The 21581-nt window shown below is 33.1% G+C and overlaps 1 protein-coding gene across 7 annotated transcripts in view; it reads left to right on the forward strand.

Annotated features, from left to right (window-relative positions):
• The window catches only part of TfAP-2 (transcription factor AP-2), a 416024-nt gene that overhangs the window by 152886 nt on the left and 241557 nt on the right, over window positions 1-21581 (forward strand). The window contains exon 1 of one of the 7 annotated variants that reach the window (XM_076538522.1): window positions 19619-20753. The exons of 4 other annotated variants lie outside the window; for them this stretch is intronic. The gene's annotated coding sequence lies outside the window, so the exon portion shown is untranslated. Of the gene's footprint in view, window positions 1-19618; window positions 20754-21581 lie in introns of those variants that run through there. 2 more of the 7 variants (XM_076538525.1, XM_076538527.1) reach the window with 2 other exon arrangements.

Consider the following 21581-nt stretch of genomic DNA (forward strand, 5'->3'; position numbering starts at 1 on the left):
AAACCAATCTTCGCGCTAACTAGCCATTCAAACGGCAGAACTGCCAGACAAGTCCTCGAAGGACCCTGGTTAACCTCTGAAACGAAACGGTTTCAAGCCTATTTCGGTATTAAAGAATTTGCGGGGAACGTCATAACCGTGTGGGCGGAAACTCTTGCTCGTCGATATATGTATATATGATGTTGCACCAGCCATCTCGCGTATGTTTGCCGTTTGCACGCATCCTCGCACTTAAGCTCGTTATATCGCAAACATCCTTTATTATGAACTTTCTTGAAAATTTTAATCGTAACAGTATTTGAACACCAGCGATATTTTAGCACGACAAAAACAGAGTATAATTATATTTAATATCATGGTTATTTAACGTGTTATATCAAATTTGATGGATTTTAATTATAATGTAAGGAAATTCTTTTTAAGTAACTGAGGAATTATGACTGAATATAAAAAGATTATAAAATATAAAATTTTGTTCAAACAAAAATGGAGATGATTTTCTGTACAGTTTTAGATATAAAGTACTATTAAATATACTTTGTGTTGATTGACAGAAGTATTTGACTTTTGTTAATTTTATTATAAAATAACTTTATAGCTATTTTACTTGTGTTCTAGTGCTGTATTATAAATAATTGTGATCTGTTAGTAGGAACACCTTTCATAACATTCCTAAGACAAAAGATTAAAAATATATCCTTGAATTATAAGCTTCAGGTTCCAAATTGCACCTATTTATGTACAGTTATAAGTGCCAAAGAATTTCCTGTATTATAAAAAGGATCGTTAAACGCAGTCTAACCTCTTATTTCAAAGAGAATATAAAACGTAGTCTGATATAATCAAAACACGCTAGCTCTCAGAGTGTTAACAATCAAATTATTTTGCAAATAAATGTACGTACGTAAACACACCTTCACGGTTGTTATCCCTACATTTCCTTTTACTTCATTTACATTCGCACCAATAATACCTTGTAAACTGCGCACACGAGTTCAGTATGCATTACGTGTGATCAAGTAGTACAATATATAATGCACGGTACATACGAAATAACGTAAAGTGTTGTTAGGAAAATCGATCGAGGTAACGAAGCAAGCTAGCAACTATTACAACACAGATACTTTTCATACCAACTTAATGACTGCTTATCCCTGCAAACGTGTTTCCGATCGCGCGTTGTCATCCGCGTGGGCAGACGACCAACTCCGAGCCACGATTCCCTGCGTAGCAATAATTGCTCGGAGATGGTAGCCATTAAAACGAACGATTTATCACCCTGCGAATCGTAATTCAAGCGGACGTTATAAAACGTATCGCCTTTAATTAAATTACATCGGGGCCTATTAATAATCCGCGAATTCGTAAAGCGAGCTGGCACGAGCGGAGACGTCAGCTCGATGTTTATCTTGGCTCGTCGTATTCTGACAAATTCAATTTCGTTTCCGCTGAAGAGATGGAGACACAGATAAACGAAGTTGTGTTGCAAAGTAATTTTGTGGAGAATCGATAGGTTTATGCATTACCAAGAATAAAAGTATTGCAAATATATTTTCGTATGTGGATTTTTTCTTCTGATAAAATAGGTTAGTTTGATATGTGGAAGTATGAAGAATTTCTGAATTTGAAAATTTGGTATCTGAGAAGATTGTGAAGTAAATTATTAATTACCATACTTTAAAATTTATTGCTTTTTATTTTTCTAATTTGTAATTTCTTTTAAAGATTATTTCTGAATTTAAACATTGTTTGGTACCTGAATCTGAAAAGCATATTTCCAGATTCCATTTTCCAATATTTTATATCTCAATATCTCAAAGTTTTTAAATGTATAAGCTTGCAATTTCCATACTTTTAAATTTTTATACCTAAAAAAAAGTTCGAGACCTTCGAAACGATAATGGGATAACAATCCAATAAAAATAAGCACTTTTGTGTAAGTAATGAACATATAATTACTAAACGTCATATCAATATTGCAAAGAAGCACATGACAAGGTAGACAAATACACACCCCAATAAACACAAATTACGAGCAAATATGAAAAATTAACTGATACAAGTTCCAGTCGAATTATTAAAGCAAATATATTTCTCTGTAAATTATATGTCTGAAATGACTCTACCCGTTACATTCAAATAACGTATCGCAAATTAAATGTCGATCGACAGGCAAACACGTGAAACCTGTAGCTGCTTTCGCGAGTAATCAACTACTTAAACGCAGACAAAGTATAACAGAGAAAAAAATTAATTTTATGGTTCACGATTCCAGCGATCAGATAACCCACACGCATGCCGCTTAATTATTAATGCGAATGCATCCTGCACTTGTCTGCTAATCGTGCACTTGATCACGAACGCATCGATGCGTGGCCACAATTTGGACAAAGTTGCACGCTCTGTTACTTACTTCTGCAAACAGGTCAATTACTCATTCAGGCGACATTTCATTTTTTCGAATCGGATTTTTAACTTTCCTTTTGTTATGCGATGTTTGTCGAACAAAGAAACGACTTTAAAATTATTTTAAAGTTGCTGACCTTTGATCAGACTTTAAATGGACGCACAAATTAAAATTTCGTAAAACTATTGCAATTAATCGAATAAATTTATTGTAAATATTTTGTTTTCACAAAATATGTTTGAATTTCTTTTTTATTGAAGGATAAAAACAAATTAATAAATATTTATTATTTGGGACAAAAATAATGATTAGGACACATCACTAATATTATTTGATTTGACAATATGAGTATTTTTGTACGGTCAAAAAATATTGAAATAAAAAATGAAACAATGCAAATATTATAGGTTATGTTTTAATTCTAGCTTACACCTACACTGTACGAATTTATATCAATATGATTGATCAATGAAATTTATTTTTTAATGCAAAGATTGTATTATATGCACTTATATACAAACCCTCGAGTACATAACCACACTTCAAAAATATTCTTTGTATTTTATTCGTACTTTTATTCGTACTTTTATTCGTACTTAAATTGTATGTAAAATATCTAAAATAACCGATGTAATATTTAAACCTAGCCTAATTCTTTTTACATAAAACAAGAAACTCAGAAATACTATATTTTAATACTAGTACAAGTGTATATGAAAAATGTAATATATGTATAAGAGAAAAATTAAAATTCTATAAAACCCCATCCTCGTGAGACCATATGTGAACACTCACTCACATAATATATGCAGGTCAAACCGTGACAGATACGAGATTTTGTCAGAGGACCAAACATTCTTAAAACGGACCAAAACCCCCCCAAAAATTGTCAAAACTGCCGAAAGGTGACTAATGGGTGGTCTAAGGAGCGAAGAACCCCCAGCAAGCGAATAGCCTTATTACAGAACACCCCGTACATGCTAATATAATTACTCGGTCGACAGGTCCAGTTACACGATCAAGCAATTTCACAAATCCAGCAGGGGAGAAAATAATACTTTGTTCCCACCGCGTAGCAATTATTGCTGCAGCGATTTTCGCGGGCGGGCAAATACGTTGTGAACGTAGCGCGGATCATTTCAGCACACTCTTTCCGTCTCTCTCAACTTCGTATCTATATAATAACTGGTTAAATTCCGGTAGTGGCGATCCTTACGAACGGTAGCCTCTAATCAACCTAATTTCGGGTTCCTTTGGCCCAATGTGGGCCAACATTGGAATTATTCGGTAATTGTAATGGATCGGAATGTTGCGCGTTCGCTCTTTAAGGGCACGGAGCAGGCCAGCCAATTTCGTATCTTACGCGCTTGTTGTTTTGTTTGTTGTTTCTTAGCCGGCCATTATCGGGGGCCAACGTAGATTTGATTCCTTGGCCCCGGTCTCGTGATTGCCACGATCTGCGCCCTCGCTCGATTACTCGCTGCTAGTCTTTGCCCATCGTGGCTGGAATTCTTTATGAAGCATGTTCCGCTGAGAAATGTCGATCGAAACTCTCAAATCGTCTTCGTAGAATAGTATGATTCTTTGATTAGAGCATACCGTCAGTTTCTTCAAATTACAGTGGAGTATGATAGAATAGGTTTAATCTATCCCCAATCTCGATGATCGTAGCGTCTCTTGTTGAGTTCACTGAAATATGGTCAGCGAAAGTGTAGAACGAAATACTGACTGAAATATAAGTAATAATAATAATGAAACAAAACATACATAATATTAATAGAACAAAATATACATGATATTAATAGAAAAAAAACATACATGACATTAATAGAGCAACACACACATAATGTTCATAGAACAAAACATACATGATATTAACAGAACAGCCCACACATAATATTAATGAAACAAAACATACATTATATTAATAGAACAAAATATATATGATATTAACAGAACAAAACATGCATAATATTAACAGAACAGCACACATAATATTAATGGAACAATACATAAATATAAATAATATAAAAAATATGTAATAATACAGCAAAATAGTAATAGATCAAATTAAAAATTTGTTCAATCCAAAAATAAAAGAATGAAATTCTTAAACAAGTTATTAGTACCAGTTCCATATTAAATTTCATACATACAATTGCATTTAAAGCACGAAGTACCTACCTGTGTGGAGGAGAAAGGTCTCGAAACCACCTTTTGACGTTTGATGAAAAAGACTTGCGTTACAAAGGTGCATCTGTGCTGATATACAGTGTATCTAACTCTGCTACGAAGCAATATTTTTGTTATTTTTAATTACAATGGAAAATGTCAAAGGTATGAGTTGTTCTGTGACAAACATGACCTATACAGTTCTTCAGGTCATATTTTTTAAAATTTGACGTTTGATTTGATAAATTTATATACAATAAATTTGATATAATTAGATACAATAAATTTGATACAAATTTGTTACAATAAATTTAAGAACTCTTTTCTAAATCGGATCATATATTATCATAAAGATTGAGACTCACAATAATGACTTATAATACTATGGCCGTATGAATACAAATACTGTCACATGAAATTATTTCTTACAATTTCATCGTCCCATAAAAAGTGGTTTTTCAACACCTCTTTGCATGTATATTTAACAACATATACAAGCATGTATATTAGTGATTATATTACTAAAATGAAAAGGTAAACCAAAGTTGTTTAATTTTCCAAAATTATTATTTTCAAGAGTGGTATTCCTTTGAAATTATAGTAAAAGTTATGTACAATTGAGATCTTTCAAAAGAGCCTTATAATCTACCGTAGCGATTATCTCGTTTGAGATCGCGTTTTACAAAGGAATAAGCAGCTAGAGAAATCGTAAACGCCATAATACGAGACTGCGATCAGTCATAGAAGATTGGCAATTGAAAGCCACGTTAATGATCGAAACGACCGACGTTTTTACTGCGAAGTAGCAGAGACGCAGCTGGTTTTCCAAAGAAACGATTGGTTCAGTACCTACATATTTCCCAATGATCAATTATTTTTCCTGTTGATCGAACACATTCTTCCACATCTGATCAATTTATTCGTTTCTTGAATATGCTTAGTCAACTCTGAATTCTACTAAACATATAATTAGTTGTAACTAGTTATATTCATCTTTTCTTTATGAATTACTCATGTTCGAAAATGAATGCAATCAGAAGTTAATCAAACTAATGTAAACAATTTTAGTAAAATGTACAGTGTAACATTTGTTTAATATTATCAAGAGATTGCTGGACTGAGAATAATGCGGCCTTGTGTAACAACGCGTTTAATCACCATCTCCAGTCAGCATTGTATTCAATTGTATTGTAACATTATCGCTGCAACATTATAATAGTCACAGTTTAACATAACAGTCATATGTGATATTGCAACTCGCCTGCATTGCCACACGTAAAATTACGCATTCAATTGCCACGTGTGATATTACTATGTGTTGCATACCTACGCATTCAATTGCCACGTGTTTTATTATCGCCTGTATTACAACGTGCTATACAACACGCATTATATCTCCATGTGTTGTATTTACACGTGTTGTGATACAGTATGCTGTGCATTGCCACGCGTGTCTCTTCGCGCTGTATTATCACGCGTTGTATCACTCGGCGCTGATTTATCATTCGAGGTATTTTTACACGCTATACTTCTGCACGCTAATTCACCCTTCGTGGTATTTTTACTCGTTACATCTACACGCGTGGTATTTACACGCGCCATAATAATCCACACGTAGTATTTTCACATACTATATTTCCACGTGTGGAATTTCCACGCGTGGTATTCCTACGCGCTGCATCTCCACGCGTGATACTCCTACGCGTTGTATCTCTATACGTGGAATTTTCACGCGTGGTATTTCTACGCGCTATATCTCCACACGTGGTATTCCTACGCGCTGTATTTCCACACGTGGTATTCCTATGCGCAGTATCTCCACGCGTGGTATTCCTACGCGCCCTATCTCCACGCGTGATATTCCTATGCGCCGTATCTCCACACATGGTATTCCTACGCGCCCTATCTCCACGCGTGGTATTCCTACGCTCTATATCTCCACGCGTAGTATTTCTGCGCACCGTATCTCCACGCGGGGTACTCCTATGCGCCGTATCTCCACACGTGGTATTCCTACGCGCCCTATCTCCACACGTGGTATGCCTATGCGCCGTATCTCCACGCGTGGTATTTCTGCGCGCCGTATCTCCACGCGTGGTACTCCTATGCGCCGTATCTCCACACGTGGTATTCCTACGCGCCCTATCTCCACACGTGTTATGCCTATGCGCCGTATGTCCACAAGAGGTATTTCTGCGCGCTGTATCTCCACACGTGGTATTCCTGTGCGCTGTATCTCCACGCGTGGTATTTCGACCCACTAATTCACCATGTGCAGTATTTCTACGTGTTAAATCTCCACGCGTAGTATGTCTACGCGTCGTATCTTCAAGTGCTGAATACTCACGCTCTAAATCTCCACGCGTTGAATCACCACGCATGGTGTTTCTACGCACAGCATCTCCATAAATTGAATTATAATACTACGCGCTGCATCTCCACATGCTGTACAATATCCATACTGTTGGAATAAGGACGGTAGGCAGTAGTGAGGAATGCTTATCAACAGGATAACCGGCCATAGCGCGACGAGGGGTAGAGAACACACTTCGCGGCAGGTAGCGGCGAAGATTCATTCTGTGTTGAGCTATCGAAGCGAGCAGTTGTTTATATACAATAGTACCGAATAAACGAAAATGGAATAGAAACGTAGAAGTTATTTATTGAACCTAAATTTTCATTTAAAACTTTATTTTCTAACAATACAATATACGTCAAATAACCTCATCGTAATCGCGAATTTCGATATCACGTTATATTACCAAATAATATATCACCATATGTTATACGAACAAACGTCACATCATCATGCGTCATATAAAAATGTGTCACATTAACACACGTTAATTTCCTACGTATTATATCGCCACACGTTACATTTTGCATCAACACTCGATATTAATAGAACGAAGGTTACCATAATGAAACGAAATCTGATATTTAAGGTGGAACAAAAATTCATACTTTATTTGTACAATTTTCTTCTATAATTATACGCACAGGTATTTTATTTGGCGAGGAAACCCATTATAGATTCGAAATTATTCAATGTAGGACGAGAAGCTTGAGCATAAGAAAAGAGGAAGGGGAGAGCTCGTCACGAAGGATGCGTGTTGCATGTACAGAGAGATTAATACCGTTAATAGCACCAAATTGTAACCATAAAGTATTCATGTACGCAAGAAAGTGAAACAGTATGCGGTGTTTTTGCGGTTTTTATCGTTCACACACCGATGGAGAAGGTGTATACAAGGGAAGGTTTTTTTATTTGCTACCGTCTGTTATGCATAATGACATTTCATTGCGTTGCTGCAATTAAATTGAACGTTCTAACAGTTTGCAAATGCTGTTGCAACATGAATGAATAGATCGTGATTATGGGTTTGAGTTAGGTGATTCATTCATGAAAGGCATTGAAGTACAATTTTAATGATTCAATTTTTTTTTACGCACGTGGGTAATAGTTAATGAATTTTAAATAGAATTCAATGGAATTCTTGGTGGAATAATACGTAAGGTATTGAAGATTATTTCAATTAGAATATTTGTTTAATATTGAAGGATATGCATCGATCATAAATTGTAAAGCAGTGTATGCAATAAATTAGGTTGAAAATGCAAATTTGCTGTGAGGAAGTTTTCTGTTAAATTGTTTACCACGAACCTCTGCATAATAACGAGCAATTTATATTCATTTATACGTGCAACCAACACCAGTTATTATCGTACTATATTGCAACAAGTAAAATAACCAATTTATTCAATATTATAAGTAGATCGTATCTGCGATTTCCTTTTTGGCGATAAGCCGTTCGTTAGAAGTCGGTTAATGAAATGTTCTTATTATGGTTTAATTACTTGAATTTTGTATTTTGGCGATCAAAGTTGGTGGTTAAATAAGTAAGGACTTCTTATTCATTATCTTATTATATTTGGTGTTTTTACACGAACTTTTATTTTTTAACGCTAGTTTTATTATGCAATTATTATATTACTATTTTGTTGGGTTGATGTTTCATTATTTTACCATTTTAGAATTTTATTATTTCATTACGTCATTTTTGTATTATAGTACTATTTTATTATTTTACTATTTTACCTTACTATTATAATACTTCACTAGTGGTACTGTTAGCATAGATATTACAGAAATTGACAACTATCTTTCTGTAATACCTATAATTAATATTAGAATTTTTATTATAACATTGATCGTTCCTTGAAATGCCACAGTAGTATAAATGCAAGTGTATTAACCCTCAAACACGAAGCGATATCTAAAATTTTTAAAATGCAAATCCCCAATTATTTGGAATTATACAACAAATTATTACAGCACTAAAATGCTAAAAATTGTGACATAAAGTAAGAGAGACTTACACCATTTTAAATGAGAAGAAACGGGTAATAGTTGTGCCAGAGCACCAAGATAATTAACTTGCTGTTCTTCACGCTTTTCTTTCTCATTTATTACATTTTCTTATCACGCCTCCTATCGCAATTACTGAATAATAATACGACGTGAATTCCTGGTACGAGTTTTTAAGTCTACAATGATTTCGCATCACTGTAAACATTCGCCGGGAATAAATACGATCGTTGTATAATTATAACTTAAACATACGGGCAAAATACTGTGCACGATCGTCAATTTTATTACGGCCATTGATTTAACATGCCGACCAAAGTTGCGCGCCATTGATTGACTCCGAAATTTGTCTGATATGCAGATTCGATTAAGTCCGAGAGCGTTCTTCGATTTAATTTAATCGTCCGATGCGTCCGTTGCCCGATAAATGCCTGAATGTGAACGGAACAGAGGAAAAACAAGAAAAATGTGTCAGACTCGTCGAACAACAGCAGACACGTTCGAAATAACACGTCCCGGAAGCGTAAATAAATTAAACTGACCCGCCGCGAGCAAACGTTACACGAACAGCCATGATTCTGTAGTAATCGAACAATTTACACGCTTGAATCGGACCTCGTGATAATTGACGTTAATAACTGAACACGAGTAGTCTATTGTGCGATCGAGACTCGAAAAAATTTAACGGATCAATGTCTATTAAATTGATTATTTTTCACGTGGCTAAAATCGACTAAATCTTTTTTGCCATGAAATAATTAGCAAACGTTTTAATTCTTTCAATTAACCTACAATTATAACTTTCAATTAATCTACAAATATTTTGTAATATTTTATGTTCGTTGTGTGAAGACATAATGCCTGTGGAATTAGGCTGAAGGAGGTAGATTTAAAAAATTATGTCAGATAATAAATTTTAGTTTTTTAATTAATATCAGTGTCATCGTACACTTACATTTGTATTTTGCATTCGCCATATTTTTTATAAGAATCTATTAGAAGAAAGAAGCTTTTTTAATTATTCATTAGTTGAACGTCATTTTTAATGAGATCAGAAATCAGTTTAAAATTGGGACTGAATATATTAAAAACTTATTAAGTACATAATTAGCCTATTTCAAGATAATTATTTTATCATAAGATAAGAACATCAATTTTCTTTGTATTCGAACATGGAAGTAGTTATCATTAAGTACATAATTGCAGAAAAAGGAAATACAAAAATTGTTACTTAAATGGAACATTTTATGTTCAAATTCATATAACCTACAAAAGTAAAAAATATTAAAAATTGTCGAACGTCAGAATATAAATTTTCTTCGTCATCAGATGTTAAATTAATTAACACGCACGTAAGTTAAAAAATTTTTAAAATACAAGAATTGTTATTTGAATAAAATAAATTTATTTTTCTATCTGGACTAGCCATATCCTTCACTTAATTTATAAACTTAAAAATTTGTAGGAACTATCAAACATAAAATCAAGTTACCAACCATCAGGTACTAAAATAGTTAACATCGCCATGATCAAATGCCGAAAAAGAAAATACAAGAATTATTTGTACTAACGTCTCATCTTTTACTTCCTTAATTGAATAAACCATACCCTTCATTTAATAAAAAATAAAAATGACCCTTCATTTAATAGAAAATAAAAATTTGTAGAAACTGCCGAACATAAAATCAATTTTCTGCACCTATACTAAAATAAATAACATCGCCATGGGTAAATGCTAAAAACACAATTATTATTTAAATTAACGTCTCATCCTCAATTTTCCTACCAAACAAGCCCCTCAACTTACAAAAATAGAACATCAATGTTCTGCATCATCAAATCAATTAAGTAGTAAACATTGATGCAAAATAGGAAAATACATAAAACCGGAATTTAATCGCAACATTGTTTTGTGTGATGTCCGTCAACCTTGTGCCACGAAGTCAAGATCGCTAATTATGAGTTATACAATCGTCTCGAACGTTCAGAGTTTTATAGCTGCAATCAGTGTTATCATCTTTTATAGGTATCGCTGCGAGAACCGGATATGGGGGAACCTGTAAGGTACAATAACGTTCTGTCCCGGTTGCGTCTACGTATCTCTTTCCCTTCAGAACCTTTACGATTCCGAGTATCCCGAATTCCGAGTGCACTCCTTTTTTTATGGTCACTAGCTACGTTGCTGGCTATACGACTGCTAACGATGTGCCATTAAATCGAGTTAACGAGGGGAACCGCGCTATTTACCGAGCTATTTCCTAGCCGACCGATCGTTCCGCTTGGTCATCGGTAAACCGCAAAACAGCGATCCTTTTTCAATGGTCAACACTTCTCGATAAAGATACTAACTCGGAGCTTATGATTGTTCCGTGACGAGATCATTGTCTCTGATCTTTCTGCGGATCGATTGCTTCAATAGGCTGCCATTTTGACTGCCAGGGGACGGTTATTTTGTCTATCGACTCTCTCTGTTTACAGATTCGCTCTTACTTTGTGAGAGGGTGGTTGGATTTTCGGTATTTTATACCACTGGATAACACTGGGTTTTCAGTGGTTTATTAATTGAATACTACACAAATTTGTATGGACTTTTGTATGTAATGTACATTTACAGATTCGCTCTTACTTTGTGAGTGACTGGATTTTCAGTATTTTATACCACTGGATAATACTGGGTTTTCAGTGTTTCATTAATAGAATACTATAAAAATTTGTATAAATAGGCTTTTGTATGTAATGTAGACAAATTTTGAGTACTACTTATTCGAAGACAAAGTTTATAGTACTATGTATGTATATTATGGAAACTAATTTGCTAGAATTCATCCGTAGCATTCTTCTGGATTATCAATAATTTATTGTAATCTTTTGCAGAACGCTAATATAATTTTATTTGTTAAATATACATACCGTAGTTTGCTAATATTTAGCAAATTTTATTTAGTTAAAATTTAATTAAAATTCAGATGTAATCTAATTTAAATTTAAAGTAAATTATACTTGCCTAGAATATTATAGTAATGCTTAACCTGTCATACTTTCGATCAAAATTATTCCACGTATGTCTTTCTAAAAACATCAAGTAATAGTATACTATAATAAATAAATATATTTGTGGTTAACTTCTACTTGAGAAGGTTAAGGTTGTGCAGATCGATAATTACTTACAATTTTGAATTAATTTTATAGTGTGACACTATCACACAATCATTCTATTCAACTGAATTCAACTATAACTAGTTCGACAAGAAATTTGCTAATTTATCAATCACTGAAAACCAGTGAGACTGGTTCACTGACTAAATTATTGAATTATTCACTGATTCAAATTTATAAAATCTGAATTAAGTTAGGTTATGTTCGCCAAAGTGAAGCTCCGAGGACAAGTGAATCTGCATTTGTATCTTTGTACCATCTGGTCTTTTTTCGACCCTGTTACTGTTATGTATTTTAACAAATATCTAAAAATAAATGTATTTTCTAAGAACATTGACTTCATAAAATACAAGGTTATGTAAAATACACACATTTCTCATAAATTCTGTTTAGACTTCTATTGATAGATTGTTAAACCAAAATATTAAACTAGATAGAATTTAATAGAGATTATTAAACAAAAATTAAGTCCTAAAAAGGTTAGGTTAGGACATTGACTTCGTAAAATACAAGGGTATATAATATACACACATTTCTCATAAATTCTGTTTAGACTTCTATTGATGGATTGTTAAACCAAATTATTAAACTAGATAGAGTTTAATAGTGATTATTAAACAAGAATGAAGTCCTAAAAAGGTTAGGTTAGGGCATTAACTTCATAAAATACAAGGTTATATAAAATACACACATTTCTCATAAATTCTGTTTAGACTTCTATTGATAGATTATTAAACAAGATTAAACTAGATATAGTTTAATAAAAATTATTAAAAAAGAAAATAAATTCCTAAAATATTATGTACAACCTAATTAACATACTTCTACCATAACTTGCCAAATGAACATTCATTTTACAAGCTTGTCTAATCATAAAATATGCTTCCACTTTAATAAAAATATTCACTCCTACCAAATGTTCTCTCATACCAATTATAATAATTCATTATAATAATTCATGTACGATCATGACCAAACAGGACGTGTTTGGCCGTAATTGTGCCAATTACCAGTACACTTGATCACGATATCGTAAATTTTTTATCAATTAGAAGAACACGTTTGATTCATAGCCAAAGAGTGAAAGTTTGATTTGCACGTGTGTCAAGGAAGATGCTTAGATCATTCCAGGAATAATGATTATTTAAGCGAATTACATGATGTAATATTCGGTATCCGCGTTGTTTCGGAATCTTTTGCGTAACACTAATTCTATGTTAGAAACGTAAACAGTTCCATTCGAGAGCTGTAATTCAGCAATAGGGTTTCTACAGGCTGGACTCTAATTTCTGCAATAGAAATTCGTGCTTTGAATCGGTCGTGTCCTTTTATATTTGCCGATTGGTTATTGTAGTATTAACAATTCAATCTTGCATAAGAGAAACGTTTGTTCTTATAGTAAAAAATTGGAATGGATATACGATGATTATTCTTGAAGTCAGTACTTACAAGTTAATTATTGAATTTTGTAAATTATTAAATTAGGAAAGTTGAGATTTATATTTACTTGCATTTAATTTATAAGTTGATAAATTTAAAAACTTGCAATTTTCACATTTTAAATTTCTAATTTGCAAACTTTTGAATTTCTAGATTTCTAGATTTCTAGATTTCTAGATTTCTAGATTTCTAGATTTCTAGATTTGTAAATTTCTATATTCCCAAATCTTCAACTTCCGGAATTTATAAATTTCTCAATTTCTAAATGTATAAAATTCTAAATTTTGCGCTGCATTTCTATGCGTGGTATTTACATATGCTGTATATCCACACGTGGTATTTCTACGCGCTATATCTCCACGCGTGGTATTCCTATGCGTTGTATTTCCATGCGTGGTATTCCGACGCGCCGTATCTCCACGCGTGGTATTCCTATGCGTTGTATTTTCACGCGTGGCATTCCAACGCGCTGTATCTCCACGCGTGATATTTCTACGCGCTATATTTCCACGCGTGGTATTTCTACGTGTAGTATTGCTACGCGTGGTATTCCGATGCGCCGTATCTCCACGCGTGGTATTTCTACGCGTTGTATTTCCACGCGTGGTATTTCTACGCACTATATCTCCACGAATGGTATTTCTACGTATTGTATTTCCACGCGTGGTATTCTAACGCGTCATATCTCCACGCGTGGTATTCCTATGCGTTGTATTTCCACGCGTGGTATTTCTACGCGCTGTTTCTCCACACATGGAATTTCTACTGATTGCACCTTCACGCCTGGCATTTCTACGCACTGTATTTCCACACGTGGTATTTCTGCTCATTGTATCTCGACGGTTGGTATTTCTACGCGCTGTATCTCCACGCGTGGTATTTCCACGCGCTAATTCACTACGCATAATATTTCTATGTGCTAATTTACCACTTCTAAATTCTCGAATTTCTACACTTCTAAATTTCTAAATTTCTGAATTATCTGAACTTGAAAATTTCAAAATTTATAAGCTTCTAAATTCCTGTATTTCAAAATTTAAAATCTCAGCATTGAATAGCATTTTATCTCGTAAGCTTCTTCGAGAAGCTTAAATCCTCATAATTTACTTATAATGTCGTAATGATGTACAGTATAAAACGCAAAGGAAAAAATTTTTAATGTACAAAAACCAGATCGTTACTCGAATTCTCTCAAATTGTAACTATATTATAGCAATGTCATATTATATGAAAATTTTATATATTTCGTTTTCTCGTACAATTTGTACATAAAAATGAATTCAAAAAACTTAAGGTACGTTTCTTACAGAAATTCCAACGTTTCAATTCGATGGTAATGATCTGTATCACGTAATCACAGGGTTCAACGTGAGAAACATTTCCTTGGACGCTATCGTAATTCTCTGGTTTGAATCAGTAAAGAAATAGAATCACTCAAATTCTTCTCTCGCTTTCACTTCACCTCACCAATGACACCAGTAATTCATCACGTTCTCCTCTGACTCCTCTGAATTCAATTTGTTGATCTGTCTTTCATTCGACGCGCGAAAATATTCAATCATTGAAACCAGGAAAATTAGAAAGTGAATATTGATAGACAGATGCGATAAATTCCTTTCGATTTTATCAATTGAAATTAATTCTTCAATTTGATGTTATCAGTTAAAATTAATTCTTTAATTTGATGTTGTCAATTAAAATTAATATTTCGATTTGATGTTACTAATTAAAATTAATTCTTCCATTTAATGGTATCACTTAAAATCAATTTTTTAATTTGATGTTGTCAATTAAAATTAATATTCCAATTTGATGTTACTAATCAAAATTAATTCTTCAATTTGATGTTATCAATTAAAATTAATATTTCAATTTGATGTTACTAGTCAAAATTAATTCTTTCATTTGATGTTATCAATTAAAATTAATTCTTTAGTTTAACCTTATCAATTAAAATTAATACCCTAATTTGATGCTATCAATTAAAATTAATTCTTTAGTTTGACATCATTCAAAATTACTTCTTTCTGTGTTTATCAGTTAAAAATTGCTTATCAGTCAAAACTGCTCGTTCCATATTTCACATTTCATATTACAAAATTTTATAAACGTGCTTCCATAGAAAATGTGCCATATTTTGTCAAACAGAAAGGGTATATATTAGCTGAAGCTTCAGTATTTTATTTATTCTTTTTTCCAACTTATTATAAAACTATAAAACATTTTCTCCTCGACATTAAATCTTCTCTGCTGCATTATATTTCTACAGCAAGAGACTTCCACCTTAAATAAATAAAATAAAATATTGCAAGTATCGTGTCAAACTTAATAACGCTTCTTTTGAAGAGGGTTAATAAGATTCCATGCGTTGCTGGTCCAATTAGTAAGAACAGTATTGGTCGCTGCTCATTTCGGTCAGAAACACGTCTTCGTGGACCCTAACAAACGTTTAGATCAAACCAAGTTCGCACTTGCTTAACGTGCAGAAGCGTGGACGAGGAACGATCGTCGACTGTATCAGCGGCACATGGCGTAGAACACATTATGAATATTCAACCGGGTAGCCGGCATGGCTGCGTTCGAATCCATTATTCATCGGAGCGGCGGCATAAGAGTGTGTGGAACGTTTTCCACCAGGTCTGGTTGCAGAGAGTGACGTCGTTGAGAGGAAAGGATACGATCGGAGAGGAAGAGATGAGAAATGATGATACCAAGGTTGAGCGAAAGAGTAAAATGGTGGTGGTTATGTGGAAAATGTGGGCGGAAAGAAAAATGACAAATTGGACAGTTACAAAAATTAGGATATAGAAGTATTTTAACAGAGAGACAGAATTTTGTAGTCTCGAAACAATTTTAGAAAATACTAAATTAATTATTCTAATATTTATATAGTAGCTTCTTTGTATTTTCTGACGCTATTGGCTGTATTTTGAAGATATTTTATTTTTTTGTTTTGAGATTATGATTTTCATTTTTATTTCTTTGCGCTGATTTAACATTTTTGTTTCATTTGCAAATTTTAAGATCACTAAATTGTAGTATTATGGTAGGAAAAATAGATAGGTTATCGAATTCAATTGTTAAATTCTTAAACTTTGAAATTTCAGGATTTCAAAGTGCTTGAACGTCAACATTTTTTAATATTCAGATTATCAGATCTTCAAAATTTTGCAAATCGTAAAATCTTTATATCTATAAATATCCAAATTCTTGGATCTTTTAATCCAGAAATTTCCAAATTAGTAAATTCTGAAAGCTGCAAATACAGAAATATACAAACCCTCAAAATAGCAAATTAAATTAAATTTCTAAAATTTTACTGATCAAATACCTAAGTTTTTCAATCCTCAAAAGTTCAGAACTATAAACATTCAAATCCAACACGTTTGTAGCTACCAAGGTTCCAAAACTGTAAATTTCTGAGTCTTAAAGCCTCATAGTCTCAAAGATCTGAAGTCGCAAATCTCAGAAATCAAATACCAGATCCCCCAAATCCCAAATTTTCCAAATACAGAATTTCCCAAATCCCAAATCCCAAATTCCCCACATACAAAATTTCTCAAATCCCAAATCCCCCAAATTCCCCAAATCCAAAATTCCCAAATCTCAAATTCCACAAATTCCCCAAGTTCCCCAAATTCCCCAAATTCTACAAATTCTCCAAATCCCAAATTCCCTAAATCCAAAATTCCCCAAATTCTACAAATTCCCCAAATCCCAAATTCCCTAAATCCAAAATTCCCCAAATTCTACAAATTCCCCAAATCCCAAATTCCCCAAATCCCAAATTCCCCAAATCCCAAATTCCCCAAATCCCAAATTCCCCAAATCCCAAATTCCACATTCCCCAAATCCCAAATCCCAAATTCCCCGAATCCCAAATTCCCCAAATCCCAAATTCCCCAAATACCCCAAATTCTGCGAATCTCAAATCTTCTACATACAAAATTCCCCAAATCCCAAATGCCCAAATTTCCAAATACTGAAACCCCGAATTTGCAAATTTTCACATCCGTTAATTCTCAAGTATTCAACTCAATAAATTTCTAAATACAAACACTCGTAAACTCCATATACTATATCTACTTATTACAACTTCATGCATTTACTATACCCCGATCCACATAACACAAATAAATCACATAATCCATGACAATCACTCTCCATAAATTACACGACTTGCATTATTCTTGTGCATTTCCATATATCACAAACACATAAATATCCGTAGTCTAATAGTACCGTTGAAAGTAATAATTAATCTTCATAAAAGGCACAAAACCACAGAGAACAAAGACAAGACGAAAGTAACAGATTCCATGACTCACAATTAGAAACATAAACGTTCAAAAACAAAAGGGAAGGAATACATAAATTGAAAAGCAAAAAAGGAAAGCGAAATGCTATGATGAAATTGAAAACTACGTGACGAAGAAAATACACAGAGAGACGGAGAACAAATTGTAGTCAGAAGATAGCAGGAAGAAAAAGAAAATTCCTTGTTTCATATTTTTACTCGTCCATTTTTTCTCCCGCTCGTTTTCTTCTTCTCGTTCTACGTGTACCTCTTTTATGTCGTCGCGTTCTTCTTTGGGATCCTTTTCCTCCCTCGGTTCTTCGTTCAGCGCTTCGCGTGGTTTTATTCGTTGACGAAAAGAATGCGCTCCGCTCGGCCTAGTAATCAGCTCGAGAGGGCGAGCGGAGGGAGGATCGCTTACGCAACACAGAACCCGTGGTCGAATTTTTCGGATTCCTGAACACGCGAAATGAAGCAGAATTTCGTATCGAGACTTCGTCTCGCGAATGAGAATTGAGAATTTGGGAATTTGAGGATTTGGAAATTTGAAGATTTGGGAATTTGAGGATTTGGGAATTTGAGACTTTGGAAATTAGAGAATTTGGAATTTGAGACTTTGGAAATTTGAGAATTTCGAATTTTCAGGATTTAGGGATTTGAGAATTTGAAAATTTGAAGATTTGGGAGTTTGAGGATTTGAGAATTTGAGGATTTGGAAATTTGAAGATTTGGGAATTTGAGACTTTGGAAATTAGAGAATTTGGAATTTGAGACTTTGGAAATTTGAGAATTTCGAATTTTCAGGATTTAGGGATTTGAGAATTTGAAAATTTGAAGATTTGGGAGTTTGAGGATTTGAGAATTTGAGGATTTGGAAATTTGAAGATTTGGGAGTTTGAGGATTTGGGAATTTGAGGATTTGGGAATTTGAGGATTTGGGAATTTGAGACTTTGGAAATTTGAGAATTTGGGAATTTGAGACTTTGGAAATTTGAGAATTTGGAATTTGAGACTTTAGAAATTTGAGAATTTCGAATTTTCAGGATTTAGGGATTTGAGAATTTGAAAATTTGAAGATTTGGGAGTTTGAGGATTTGGGAATTTGAGGATTTGGAAATTTGCGAATTTAAGAGTTTGAGGATTTAGAAATTTAAGGATTTGAAAATTTGAAGGTTTGGAAATTTAAGGATTTCAAAATTTGGAATTTTAGAAATTTGGACACTTGGAACTCTAGATATTTAGAAATTTGATATTGTGAAAATTTGTTAATGTGAAAATTTGATAATATGAGAATTTGATAACGTAAGAATTTGATAATGTGAGAATTTAAGAATTTATGTACAGGGTGTTCAGAGATTTACTAGCCAGCGTTTTTCTCATAAACGACTGGTACCAGAAAAAAATGAAAGAGGAAAAAGTGATAGTTTTTTATAATCAACATAACGAAGTATATATTTTTTTCGTGTTTATATTATTTTTTGAGATATGGAGGTGACCTTCAGTTTTTTTAATGGAATGGTATATATGTTTTTATATCATATGAAAGGGCGTATCAAAACGAATTCAACAATGTATTATATCATGACCTTGAAACCCATTCAGAGTCAAAAGCAAACGAAATATTTGAAATATTTCGAATATTTCGTATTACTATACTTACCGGTATTTCTTACTAATATGTTTACATTTCAAGTTCAATGTGGTTTCCATTATCTAGAAAGTACTTTTGGTGGTTTGATGTTATGATTAGATCTGCGTTAGTGCTTACTTCTATTACAAGGCGTGCAGAATTATTTGAGCATTATTTCGCAGATTGGTTGCTGATATCTAGTGCGATGTATCGTTATTCGAGAGAAGAGAAGATAGATATGGTGCGTATTTATTACGAGTGCGCTAAAAATAAAAGACATAGCAAGTTAAAATACCAAGAGGAGTTTCCGGATAAAGTAATACACAATGAAAATCGATTTGTTTTGGTGGGAAAACGTTTTAGTGAAACGGGTTCCTTAGAAAATAAGAAACATAATTATCGGGAAATTTTGTCTGAAGAGAAAAAGTTAGAAGTTTTGTTACATTTTGATGAAAATCCCTCGACCTCAATACGAAAAGTAGCTACTGTTTGTGATATTTCCATTGGGTCAACCCACAAAATTTAAATATTACACGGTTATAAACCTTTCAAATACCACATGGTACAGGGACTAAGAGAAAGTGATTTACCACGATGCGTAGAATTTTGTCATTGGTTATTTGCAAATAATAGAAACGACTGTAATTTCTATAAAAAAAATACTTTGGACTGATGAATCCTGTTTTGATAATAATATGTTGCCTAACCATCATAATACTCATGTCTGGAGTGTTGATAATCCACAACGAAAAAGGGAAAAAAATTTTCAAGCACAATTTCATACTAATATCTGGTGCGGTATGATTGTTAATGTACTCTTGGGATCTTATTTTTATAGTGGAACACTGAATGGCGTCAGATATTTAGAGTTTTTGGATACACATTTTCGAACTTATTGGGAAGCACTGCCATTATCTATTGTTAAAGATTTTTATTTCCAACAAGATGGTGCCCCATCTCATAACTGTAGGGCGGTTTCAAATTGAACATGTTTCCAAACAAATGGATTGGAACATACGGACCTCTGAAATGGCCACCAAGGTCCCCAGATTTGTCATCTTTAGATTTCTTTTTATGAGTAACCGTCAACAATATGATTTACGATACTCCACCTTCAAATATCAATGATTTAAAGCAAAAGATAACAGACGCATGTGTATCAATACCTCAAACAACAATAGCGGAAGCCAGCAAGGGTGTATTGTATAGGGCACAAATGTGTATCCTAGCTAATGGAAACCACATTGAACACAACATGTAAACATATCAGTAAGAAATACCGGTAAGTACAGTGATACGAAATATTTGAAATATTTCGTTTTTTTTTTTACTTTGAATGGGTTTCAAGGCAATCGTTGAATTCGTTTCGATACGCCCTTTCATATGATATAAAAAAGTATATACCATTCCGTTAAAAAAGCTGAAGGTCACCTTCATATCTCAAAAAATAGTATAAACACGAAAAAAATATATACCTCGTTATGTTGATTATAAAAATCACTATCACTTTTTCGTCTTTCATTTTTTTCTAGTACCAGCCGTTCACGAGAAAAACACTAGCTAGTAAATCTCTGAACACGCTAATTACGAAAATTTGGGACTTTGAATTTAAGATTTTAAAAATACAAAAATTAAAAATTCTTGCGGAATTCGAACTTCAAATTATGGTCGAGTCTCAATATAATTAATAATTCGTGGTATTTTATTAGTAATAACATTTCTAATTAATTTGAACATTTAAGTTAATCGAAATGCAATAGCAAAATGTACTAAATCATATAATCGAAAATTTTTGTGATTCTATATTTATATCATGTAAAAGTATTTTTGTACAAGGTTCAATATTTTCAAATTTATTTTATGATGAATCGAAAAGCTGGGAGTACTTTTGTTCAAATTCTAACTAATTAATTTTGTACAATTAAATAGTGAAGTTTAAAAATTCTAATTAATGTTATAATTCTTTGAATAAAGGTTGTAAGTGATATCGATACATATCATATTTGGAATAGTAATAATTTCTAGAACATGTCACTGATATTTTCCTGGGCTATATGAACGTTTCCAGATTTTTATTGAAAATTTTTTCCTTTAGAAATGTGCTCGTTAT

The sequence above is a fragment of the Megachile rotundata genome, chromosome 12 (genome assembly GCF_050947335.1).
Source record: "Megachile rotundata isolate GNS110a chromosome 12, iyMegRotu1, whole genome shotgun sequence".
Classification (NCBI taxonomy): domain Eukaryota; kingdom Metazoa; phylum Arthropoda; class Insecta; order Hymenoptera; family Megachilidae; genus Megachile; species Megachile rotundata.